General features: G+C 45.8%; 1 protein-coding gene across 11 annotated transcripts in view; it reads left to right on the forward strand.

The window, feature by feature from the left end:
• The first annotated feature begins 3,891 nt into the window (after positions 1-3,891).
• The window catches only part of zmiz1a (zinc finger, MIZ-type containing 1a), a 257,416-nt gene continuing 249,551 nt past the window's right edge, over positions 3,892-11,756 (forward strand). For all 11 annotated transcript variants that reach the window (XM_048616226.1, XM_048616236.1, XM_048616233.1 and 8 more), the window contains exon 1: positions 3,892-4,021. The gene's annotated coding sequence lies outside the window, so the exon portion shown is untranslated. The remainder of the gene's footprint in view (positions 4,022-11,756) is intronic.

Below are 11,756 nucleotides of genomic sequence, written 5' to 3' on the forward strand. Positions count from 1 at the left end.
CAAACAAAACTTTTCACTGTACCTAGGTACACGTGACAATAGTAAACCAAATCCTGCCGCAATTTCACTCTTGCTGAGAAGAGAGGTACGTTTCCAAAGCTTTTTGCTTTGCACTCATCAGCACACGTGCAAAAATGCCAAATTTCAAACAATTGCAGTGAGTTATACGACAGGAAAATGGTGTCAATTTGGTTTGGTAAATCAACTCCGGCCCAGACTTTGCCTTAGCAGAAGCAACAGGGAGCTAGAAACTCCTGGGTAATTCCAACCAAGCTTGAGGCCTTGTTGCTTGTAGTTTTGCATTATAGTGTTTTTCCCGAAGAGATCAGGGTGAAAAGCCTCAGCATCATACCTGTCGCTTTCAGCCTTGGCCTGATTTCCCTCTGTGTTACTACATCGTTCTTTCTGGCATCTTGGCGTGACAATGGATGAAGCCTGTTCCTCCACAACACGAGGTGCTGAACGAGGTTTGGGGAGCTCTGCACGCTAAAGGAGGCGTCACACAGACTTAGGACCAGCTTTCCCCAACTCTCCCCAACTCTCCCCACCTCCCCTACACCTGATACTTGGAAAACGGTGGAGTTAACTGAGAAATAATGGTCTCTCTCACAGCCAGTGAGAGTCACTCTTGAACATAAAGCTGTGGAAATCGGATGGAAGTCGATGCATCATTAAGAACATCCAGTTGTCTTGGTGAAAAAGACTTATTGTAAGTTTAAGCCAGCCAAAGCTCTCAAGTGTCATTGAAGGAGGAAGTATAATTTTTTAATATACTGTAACTTAAAACACAAGGCTGGGAGAATGGTTGTTCTGTGAAAAGCTAGGGAAGGAAGATGATGTGTTTGCCTGAGTAACCTTGTTTATGTATTTATGGTGATCTGTGTTTGTGTCACCTTCGCTTCCTGTTGTTTTATCGGAGTAAACAGCAGCATGTGTGGAGCAGAGAGAGAGATTTCCAATTTTGACCAGGAATGTGCACCCAAAGCCACATTCTATGCAGTCTCTGCTGATCGGTCTATAGTCATGGGGTTTGCCATTGTCAGACTTAATCTTCAACTTGTAACATACTGTTGTGGTCTTGAATCTGTTCTCTGAAGACTGGTATGTAACGGAAATTGACAGAACTGTTTCAAGTGGCTTTTTTTTTGGAACATTACTTATTCCTCAAGTTCTGTATTGGAAGGGCCAATGGTCCCTTATCCACTTAATTTTGTCTTCCCCGCCCCCCGCCTTTTCTTTACACCTCTGGCTCACGTTATGGTGCAGGCTTACAAGGTCGATATGCCTGGTGTGTTGTGTGGATTGACGCACTTTGCGTATGAGCCAAGGGTATCAGCTGGGGCTCAGTGTGAGGGTGCCCTGTCCCCCACGCCCAAAGGTTGTAGGGTCAGGTGCCACTCCCACGACTTAAACAAAAAATCTCAGCTGGCAATCTATTGCAGCGCCGAGGGAGTGCCGCGCTGTCGGAGGGTCAGGGCCGAGGGAGCGCCGTGCCGTCGGAGGGTCAGGGCTGAGGGAGTTCTGGTTCACATCGGTGATGCAAAGCTCTCTGATCTCCATTTGACTCTGTCTGGGGCTGGGGAAGAATCAATCTGATGAGGTACCTGGCTTTACACTTGGAATAAAGTTATTAATTTTCCTTCCTCAAAAGGCACTGGCTGCAGAATCTTTAAATATTTGAAGGCAGAGATGTAGATAGATTGATTCTTGATTGCCAATTGGATGAAAGATTATTGACGGTTAAAATCAGATCAGCTGTGATCTTATTGCATGGTGGAGCAGCTGTGAAAGGGCTGCATGACCTACTCTCGTACTTTGTTTATATGTTCATGTGTCTCTTTGGCAAGTTTTCGTATTGCTCTGACGTCACCCGTTAAAAGCTGCTCCCACTTTTTGTTTCAATATCCCTTGGTGGAATGTGGGGTCCCAGACCGGGCCAACCCTAATTGCCCAGAGGGTATTAAAGGGCAGCCACATTGCTGAGAGTCTGGAGTCAAGTGTTGGCCAGACCAGGTAAGGATGGCAGATTTCCATCCCTAAGTGAGCCAGATGGGGTTTTTTTTTACAACAATCAAAGGTGACTATATGGTCACTATTAAAGCCAGAGTCTTTTTTGGTTTTCAAAGGCATGCATTTAAATGTAACCACCTACTGTGGTAGGATTTGAACCCTTGTCACTAGAACATTAGACTTATGTTCTGGATTACTATCCAGTGATGTTACTGCCACACCAGTGCTTCAAGCTGCAAGCCCATTCAATCGAAACAAGGTCACCTGAAGGAGACAGAGAAGGCTGATAGCTTTCTGTTGTTCTGCAGGCAGTCTTATCCTCTCTCCGAGGCTATGAGTTCAATGCTGTGGCAGGAATTCACATCCTTTAGAAACCACCCTCTGAGCTGCTTTGTTTGTTGTGTGACTGGGCCTAGCTGTGATTGTCACTGCTCTGTGTGAGGAGAGGACAGAAAAACTGTCACCCTCTGGCATACCTTGGAATTGCAAACGTTTTTCCCTTTTCCGAGCTCCTGCCCGTCAGATTCCGACAAGTCTCCCAATCTTCGTTTGATTGGCAACGCAACTGGCGGTTTAACAAAATAACTAATAGACAAAGAATTGGAACTTCTGTCTCACTGCACAGGGTCGGGGCTGTAGATTTCTCGCTGGTCTGATGTCCCCCTACCCCAGGTAAATCTGTGAAAGTGATTTCTCTGTCCCCTCTCTCCCTGCCACCGAGATAACAGATGCCTTAAAATTGTTAAAGATGCAGCGTCCCCAATCCAAGTGAGGTGCTTGTCTATTTCAGCTGCTGGAAATAGATCTGATTTAAAGGAGCAGGCCCTCTATAACAGGATCACTGCAGTCAACCATTGATGGCTCTTTGTGACAGGCAGAGAGAGGGGTTCAGTAATGAGAAAACCACACGTGTACATTGTTTTATTGTAGGTTCCTGCCAACAGCCCAGCTCTGCTCTTGCATCACCTGCTGTAAAACCCTGTCTATTAGCCTCCTTTGTGTATAAGGAGGACCCACATCCATTTAGCTGACCGCACTGGAATATAAGTATGACTTACAGGAAGTTAGGGGAGCCTGTCAGCTGCACAAGTGTGTCTTGTCATTTGGCAATCACGTGTGATTCGTAACTTCACTCCATTTGTCTGCCTTCACTCCAAACTTCTCATACCTTTTGACTAACAAAACTCTATGCATCTCATTTTCAGGGGATACCTGAAACAGTGTTTGAGGGAACGAATTCCAGATGTCACTTCCCTCTGTGCAAAACTCTGTAAAGTACCTAACTCTAATTTTCCAAGTTTGCCCCCTTGTTTTGACCTCTCACCCCCACCATGGGATATAGAGTGGAGAGGAGGATCTATCAAGTCCTCTAATCATCTGAATCATTTCATTCAGATCACCCCTTTATCTTCTATAGTTGAGGAATTACATCAGACTGGGCAACTTGACTTCATTACTTATCTCAGTTACCTGATGTGTATACAAAAGGGTGGCACTATGGCTCAGTGGTTGGATTCATTTCACCCTCGGGTGACTTCCACATGGAGTTTGCACATTCTCCCTGTGGCTGTGTGAGTTTCCTCCGGATACCCTGGTTTCTTCTCAAAGATGTACAGGTTGGGTGGACTGGCCATGCTAAATTGTCCATCGTGTCCGGGTGGATTAGCCATGGAAATGCATGATTTTGGGGACAGGGTAGGAGGCTGGGTCTGGGTGAGATACTCTTTGGAGGGTCGGTGGAGACATGAAGGACTGAATGGCCTCTTTTGCACTGTGGGGATTCTATGTCTAGAATCATTTCAAAGGATTAATTCATTCGTTGCTAGCCCTACCATTGAAACTCTCCAATACTGATCTCTCTGCTTTTGTTCTCCAGAACTGAAGCACATAACAACAGTGCCAGCAGACAGACCTGGTCAAGCTGGCATTCCAAGCTGAAGTTTCAGTGGGTGCTGGGATCCCGAGTGAAACGATGGCTTTCTCCAGCACCTTCAGGTGCACCAACCTCCTGGTAACAAACTTCAGCACTGTTTCCTGGCTGCAGTCTGACCAATTAAATTCTGCCTTTCCAATTGGTTATCGGTTCAGACGAGGGTCACTGCCTGGTCAAGGGTGGTAGATGCAGAAACTCTCATAATATTTACAAAGTATTTAGACGTGCACTTGTGATGCCAGGTCCTTCAGGGCTATGAGTCAGCACCGGAAAATGGGTTTAGAATAGTTAGGTGGGTCCCGACCCGAAATGTCAGCTTTCCTGCTCCTCTGATGCTGCCTGGCCTGCTGTGTTCCTCCAGCTCCACACTGTGTTATCTTAGAATAGTTAGGCGGTGGTTTTCGACCAGTGCAGACAATGTTGTAGATCTCAAAGACTCTTGGCCATTGGAATGAACTCAGTGCGAGGGATGATGCAGGGGTGAGCTTTCAAGTTAAGGGTGTTCTCAGATCACACCAATGTGTTGTCAATGCAGCAGTATTCCTGAAGGAGAAGTACTTATTCCCCTTCTCTTTGGTGGATTACTGAGGACCCCCCTCTGACGGTGGGAGAAGGGGTTGACATTAACGCCAATACCCACTTCTGCAGCAAGTACCATTGCCTGTGTGATCTGCCCAGCGACCCGTCCCTTTCAGAAGGTGCTGTGGGCGTTGGTCACTTTGACTACAAGATTGCATCCTTCTGACTGAGACAGGGTTACTTTGGCTGGCAGTGCTTGTCATGTAACAGGAAAGATGAGGACCAAAGTGGGAGTGGCATTGTAAACACGATGCCACTCGAGGGACAGCTAGCTTGTTACTATGCTGATATGTCCAGAAGAACCTGGGGTTATGACCTGAAACAATGCAGCTTGAGGTGGGACAGAAACCAAGAGGAAAAAAAGATATTTGTTTTTACGTAGTGTAATTCAGTTTACAAAAAAAAATGTTCATGTAGGAAGTATGATTCCTACACGGGCAATGCCACCCAACTGAGCAATGCAGGTTTCTTAAAAAAAAGTCCCCAGATTATGTGGGTGTTGAGTGCTAATCATCAGCTGTAGCCCAGCCCAAACTACCCTCGATAAGCTAATAATGAGCTATCTTCTTGCCATACATGTGGTGCAGGTCCAAAGTGCTATTCAGGAAGTTCCAGGATTTTATTCCATTTGTGCCTCTTTCCCTTCTTTCCTCATCTAACTGTATCATTGTGACCCTGTATTCCCTTCTCCCTCACATGCTGGTCTGCTTTTCTGTGTAATGAACTGATGTTATTTGCTTCGACCATTCCCTGTGGTAGTTGAGTTCCACATTCGCACCACTCTTGGGGTAAAGTCGTTCCTTCTGCATTGCCTGTTGGATTTCCTAGTGACTACTGAGTGGGTCATTAAGTACATCGAGACTGAGACAGATTTTTAATCAGGAAGGGAATCAAGTGTTATGGGGAAAAGGCAGGAAAGTGGAGTTGAGGCTTATCAGATCAGCCATGATCTCATTGGATGGCAGAGCAGAGTCAATGGGGTGCATGGCCTACCTCCTATGGTCCAACTGACGGCTTTCGATTATGCTTGAGGAAATATTTCCTCTGTATGCACTTTTGTCAAATCTGTTCACACCTTTAAAGGCCACTATTTGATCACTCCTCAGCTTTCTGTTTGTAGGAGAAAAGTAAGCAGTGACCCCTTTCCTAATGTAGTTATCCCATGCATTTTGAGAATCGGCTTTCTGTCTTGACATATTGGCAGTCACAGGGGCACACGGTGGGTCCTATGATAGCTGGCTATCCCATCGGCCTGTGATAGGGATCGTGTGGATAGGAGAAGGATGAAAAGGAAGAAAATGAAGAGGTGCTCTCCAAACCAAAAACCTTAAAGGGCTGCTTGAGAATTTCAAAGGAAAACCATTTCGCCCATTATCCCCGTGCCAGCTCTTTGAAAGAGCTCTCCAATTGGTCTCACTTTCTGGGCTCTTTTTCCCATTCCCTTGCCAACTCTTTCCTTTTCAATTACTTTATATAGAGTTATAAAACCTTGATCTTAAGAGTAAAGCCCTTTGTTGCAGGTTACGAGGCAAAACTTTATTTCCAATGTCCCAGAAGGACCCAAACAGGTCATCGCCATGTGTTAGATCTACATGAGGGAATCTGTATCAAGCTGAAAGCGCTGCTCGCTAGTTCTACAGTCCCCTTCTAAGTGTAATATTGTAATGCACCTCCCGATGTCCTTGGGGAACAGAGCAAACTGACTCATTTCCTTTACAGTGTTTTCAGTGGAAACACGGAGCAGGAGAATTTACGCACTCACTCTGCCAATTCCTTTGAGTTTGACAACATTTTCCTGGCATTGTCCTTTTGCCTGTGTCTTTCCCATTTTTTTTGTCCCTCTCTTCCTTTGTTTTTCCTCCTGTCTTGATTGTACATCTGGCGCTCTGGGCTTTGTCCCTTCTTTGTCGAAATTTCCCTCACACATCTGTATTCAAACTGGGATTCCTGCTCAACTAACCAGAACCTGCCCTGGATAAATTAAAGTGAACACTTTTTATTACCCAGTGAAGAGACTTTTGAGATTAGGGAAGGTCATTGCAGTATAACATAATTAGCTGAACAAGAATCACATTCACCATTCGTGTTCACATTAAGTTATGAATTGAGATCCTTTTCTTGAGTGTGGCATGAGTTTTGATCTTGATATTTTTGACTGTGTGAATACATTATTATCGGTGCCTGGGAGAACCTTATATGGCTTCCACATTCATTTTAATGCAATGTTATCTGTTGGCAAGCAGAACCAGCTTTTGATTTGTCCAAATCCAGGACAATACTTGCTGAAACGTTCCTGAATATTGAAAAGCAAGTCAGGATGTTGCCAGGGGTTGGAGGGTTTGAGCCATAGGGAGGGGCTGAATAGGCTGGGACTATTCTCCCTGAAGCATCGAGACTAAGGGGTGACCTTAAAGAAGTTTATAAAATCATGAGGGGCATGGATAGGGTGAATAGATAAGGTTCTTTTCCAGGGATATGGGAGTCCAAAACTTAGAGGGCGTAGGTTTAAGTTGAGAGGGGAAAGATTTAAAAGGGACCTAAGGGGCAACTTTTTCACGCAGAGGGTGGTGCATGTATGGAATGAGCTGCCAGAGGAAGTGGTGGAGGCTGGTACAATTACAACATTTAAAAGTCAACTGGATGGGCACATGAATAGGAAGGGTTTAGAGGGATATGGGCCAAATACTGGCAAATGAGACTAGATTTATTTAGGATATCTGGTCGGCAGGGACACGTTGGACCAAATGGTCTGTTTCCATGCTGCATGTTTCTATGACTCTCTGTTCTCTAAGCTTTTTGCTTTGCACTCCTCAGGACCAATGCAAGAATACCAAATTTCAAGCTGTCACAACAATTTATATTAAGGGAGAAAACAGTGCGGATTGGTCAAGGGATCAAATCTGCATGTTACGGCTCATTGCCAGCTCAACATTACTGTGGCCATTTTGCAGACAGTTAGGAAGTGCAAGGGTGTACTGGTCATAGAGTTAAAATTTAGGTTGCACACAGGGACGCTGGCAGCAGGATCATCCCATGGGATTTGGGACACCAATGCCAAGTCCAAATGCAGGAAACGGGCACTTGTCAGCAGTGAGACTGAATCAATATGGACATGCCGTCAGAGGCATATGGAGCATCATTGGGAAGGAGGAGGCAGTGGGCACCTCAGAGTGGCATGGATAGATGGTACAGCCGTCTCTGCTCACGGCCCCCCCTCTGCAGAGGGTAAAGCCTCTGATTCTGATGAGCGGCAAGCTGCCTCTGTTGAGTTGGCATCTGCACGGTGCGAGGGATCACTTCACTGGCCAGCAAATACCAGTGGAGTCGCTGAAATCCTTCCGAAATGTGGGATTAAGTAAAGTGTTAAACAGGCAGCACACTTTCCAAGCCGGTCCCTGGGAATATTCTGCAGGGGATAGCCATGCAGTGGGGTTGGGGGTGTTGGGGGGTGGGGGTTACCATCCTGGTTTGGCTCCTGCTCCTATTTTCTCAGCAGCAGCCCCTCCTGCTGCCTCCAAACTTAGCATCACCAAAAAATTCAGCCCCGTACATCGAGACCAGAATGGAGACAATTTCAGAACTTCCCTACCAATGGGTACCTCACTGTTAGTGACTGGATGTGATTTTTACACTCTTATATTGTATTGTGTAATTCTCCTCCTCTCTCTCACTCAGTATTTTCTGGACAAATAAGTCTGTCTGTTTTTTTTTTGTTTTAGTCTGTCTGGCTGTCGGTACATATTAAGTGCGCCTCCAAGGTAGGTGGGACTTGAACCCAAACCTTCTGCCCCGGAGCTAGGGAGTGCCACAGGATCCCTGAACCTGCTTACTTTGGCCAATGTTGCTGTAGTTTGAGGAGGCTCTCTTTAGATTGACTCTACAAACTGAGCAAATGGACTGCTTGTTGGCTTGAGTTCATTGGCTGAGCCAGCGGTTTCAATAACACTTTGTGTTCCTCTCCTCTGCTGAAACTAACACTTCTCCCACTCCCACAAGGCAATTTTGAATAGCTAGCCCACAATATAGCAGTGCAATACTTGGTGGGCCGAAGGGCCTGTTCCCGTGCTGTATTGGAAAAAATATAAAAATGAAATTGTACCTGTTTCGTGAGTAGGGAACTACGACGAGAGAATCCAATTGAAAGTTGTTTGCCTACAGTCAATATAATTGGTATTGACTGAACATAATAAGCACAGCACCTGTGCCTGTTCACCTGAAACACCAAAGTAGGGAAGCTAACTGGAGTTGCTGCAAATAGAAATGGTATGAAAGAGTAGGAAATAGGAATGATCTAGTCATTTACATGTTTAAATTCCACAAGCTACCAGAGTGGGATTTGAAGCGTGTCCCCAGGGAATTAGCTGGGAGACCTGGATTGCTAATCTAGTGACATGACTGCCTTGCCACCATCTCCGCACAATCCCAGACGTGCAGACCACGTCTAGAAATGTCTCTGCACAAATTCGACAGTGTTGCAGTGCGTGCATTGGTCAGTTTTTAAAAAAAAATCTCCAGTTTTTAAAAAGATGGTGCTTTCGGACCTCGTGCTGCTAATGGAGTTTCTGGGAGAGAAAAAGTTGCTTTCTCTTGACCTAAGCTTGGAGGGCCTGGTAAATATTGAGCTGTTAAATGACTACTTTGGGATTGGAACACTGAGGCAGGCACAGCATGGGCTTTAGTTACTGCATTCCTCAGTTTGGTGCCCCTGGCTCAATGGGGTGACGTCATGTTTTTAAACAATGTCTGCAGGCCCCAAGGCAAGTGTGAATGGTGCATTGAGTTTGCCTAGCAGGAGTATGAGACGCTTGAAGTTTTAACTGGGAACATTCCGACTATGTTCCGTGTCAGCACCTCTCGTTCTTTTCCCAGAAAGAATCAGGGGTGGGTTGTCTGAAGCAATGCTGCTCTGTCACTTTTTCATAGGGTCTGTGTCCGTCTGTTTGTGTCTGTGTCCGTCTGTTTGTGTCTGTGTCCGTTCACATATGTGTTGCTGCTCTTTTAGTCTAATTTACTGACCAGCCCCATCGTTATATATGGGGGTACAGGAATACAAAATGCAGTGCAAAACAAAACTCTGTGCAATGTTAATGTTCAAATCGGAGTGACTTCAATCCACATGCTCCGTCCTTTACCTAGTTTCTGCGTTGAAGGATTGACACTCATGTCACCGACAGGCCTTCAGCTTCTTCATTGTCCCTCCCGTCCAGTCTCAAAGACTTCTCTCTGTCTCATGTTTCACTGGGAGCAGAGCCCTTGAATATTTTTAAGGCAGAGGTAGATTATTGATAAACAAAGAGGTGAACGGTTATCAAGGCTAAGTAGGAATGTAGTGTAATCAGATCAGCTCAGCCACAATCTCATTGAAGGGGGAACAGGCTTGCGAGGTGTACTCCTCTTGCTAATTATGTTTCTAGCTCTATAGCTAATGCTCTCTCTTCTCATTGTCTCTGGTTCTTGTGGCCTGCCACACTCTCCCTTCTCTCTCCAACCTCATACTACTCCTGCTTCACTCTTGCACCTCTTTTCTTGTATCTCCCCTCCTGTGCGCTGTCTCTCACATGCTCCCTTACCCTCTTGTTTGCCCTCTCTCCCATTCGTCCTCTCTCTTTCCCTCCGTTACTTTTTCTCTCGTGCGCTCCTCTTCTCTCTCGCATTCGCAGTCCCCTCTCTCATGCATACTGCCTCTGTCTGTCTCATGCATGCTCCCTCTGTCTGTTTTCTCTCTCGTGCACACTGCTCCCTCTCTGTCTCTTGTTCGTTATTCCCCATTCTCTTGTGCAGATGCTATCTCTCAAGTATCTCTTGTTCTCCTGTGCTCGCTTGTTCACTCAGTCTTGTTCTATTCATGCTTTCTGACTCTTCCTCTCTAACACACGTCTTCCCTCTATTGTGGGCACATTCAATTATTTTCTCTCTCTCTCGCGCTCTCTCTCTCTCTCTCATCCTCTCTTGTGCTCTCTCACTTTCTGTCTCACTCAAATCTTATTTCCCTGCCACTCTCCCCCACTCTGTCTCTGTCTGCCCTTACTCCCAGTTTCTCTGGTTACTTATCTACAATTGTGAATTCCGTATGTGGGACAGTACAGGGCCAGCTCCCTCACTCTCCTACAAGCACGGTGGCTCAGTGGTTAGCACTGCTGCCTCACAGTGCCAGGGACCCGGGTTCGATTCCACCCTCGGGCGACTGTCTGTGTGGAGTTTGCACATTCTCCCTGTGTCTGTGTGGGTTTCCTCCGGGTGCTCCGGTTTCCTCCCACTGTCCAAAGATGTGCAGGCTAGGTGGATTGGCCATGCTAAATTGTCCATAGTGTCCAGGCATGTTTAGATTAGGTGGGTTATAGGGGGATGGGGTCTGGGTGGGATGTTCTGAGGGTCGGTATGGACTTGTTGGGCTGAAGGGCCTGTTTCCCCACTGAAGGGATTCTATCATATGAAGATTTTATTTTAATTATGAGAGGCCTCCCTCTTTGCCTGTTACAAACATTCTGTCATAAATATTCTGCTTATAGAAAAAGCAGCACCGAAAGGATAATCTATTGTGAGGATTAAACGGTAGCACAAAGTGTTTTGAAGATGCCACTAATGACTGTAGTTTTCAGAAGGTTTCAGATGCTGTCCTCTTGGTTCAGTACGTGGCTGTATTGAAAGCTGCTTTATTTTTGGTTATTTCAGCGACTAGTGTTACCTCAAGTTGTGAAGATTGTTAAAGGAACAGAGATCTTGTTTGGAGATGCACTGTGATCAGTTCTGATGCAACATGTCATTATCTGTTCGAGTAAAATCATATTTGGTTGAAAATTGGCAAGATGATTGACTGTTTGGTTCAAGCCAGTTCTTTACCAAGATGACAGCACCTCCAATGGAGGTGATCCATTCTGCAAACGAACAACAGCCCCTCTGTGTAACCAATCCTTCCTGTGATGAAGTCATTCACTGTGCAAGCTATGAGTTGTGCCTTGCCTACAGAGCGTCGATGGGGACAATAACCCAAAAACGACTGAGTCAGAGATTTGCATGAAACTGGTGTTATTTGCAAAAATAGGGCGTGATTCCATGTAAGTCGATGCCAAAGAAAGAGACCAGTGGGTTTTTAAGGGTGTTCAGGAGGAGCATATGCATCAGCCTACTTAAAATGAAGTCTTCCAATGGTTTAGAGATAACAAGGTGTAGAGCTGGATGAACACAGCAGGCCAAGCAGCATCAGAGGAGCAGGAAGGCTGATGTTTCAGGCCTA

Source organism: Rhincodon typus, chromosome 34 (genome assembly GCF_021869965.1).
Source record: "Rhincodon typus isolate 14 chromosome 34, sRhiTyp1.1, whole genome shotgun sequence".
NCBI classification, from domain to species: Eukaryota; Metazoa; Chordata; class Chondrichthyes; order Orectolobiformes; family Rhincodontidae; genus Rhincodon; species Rhincodon typus.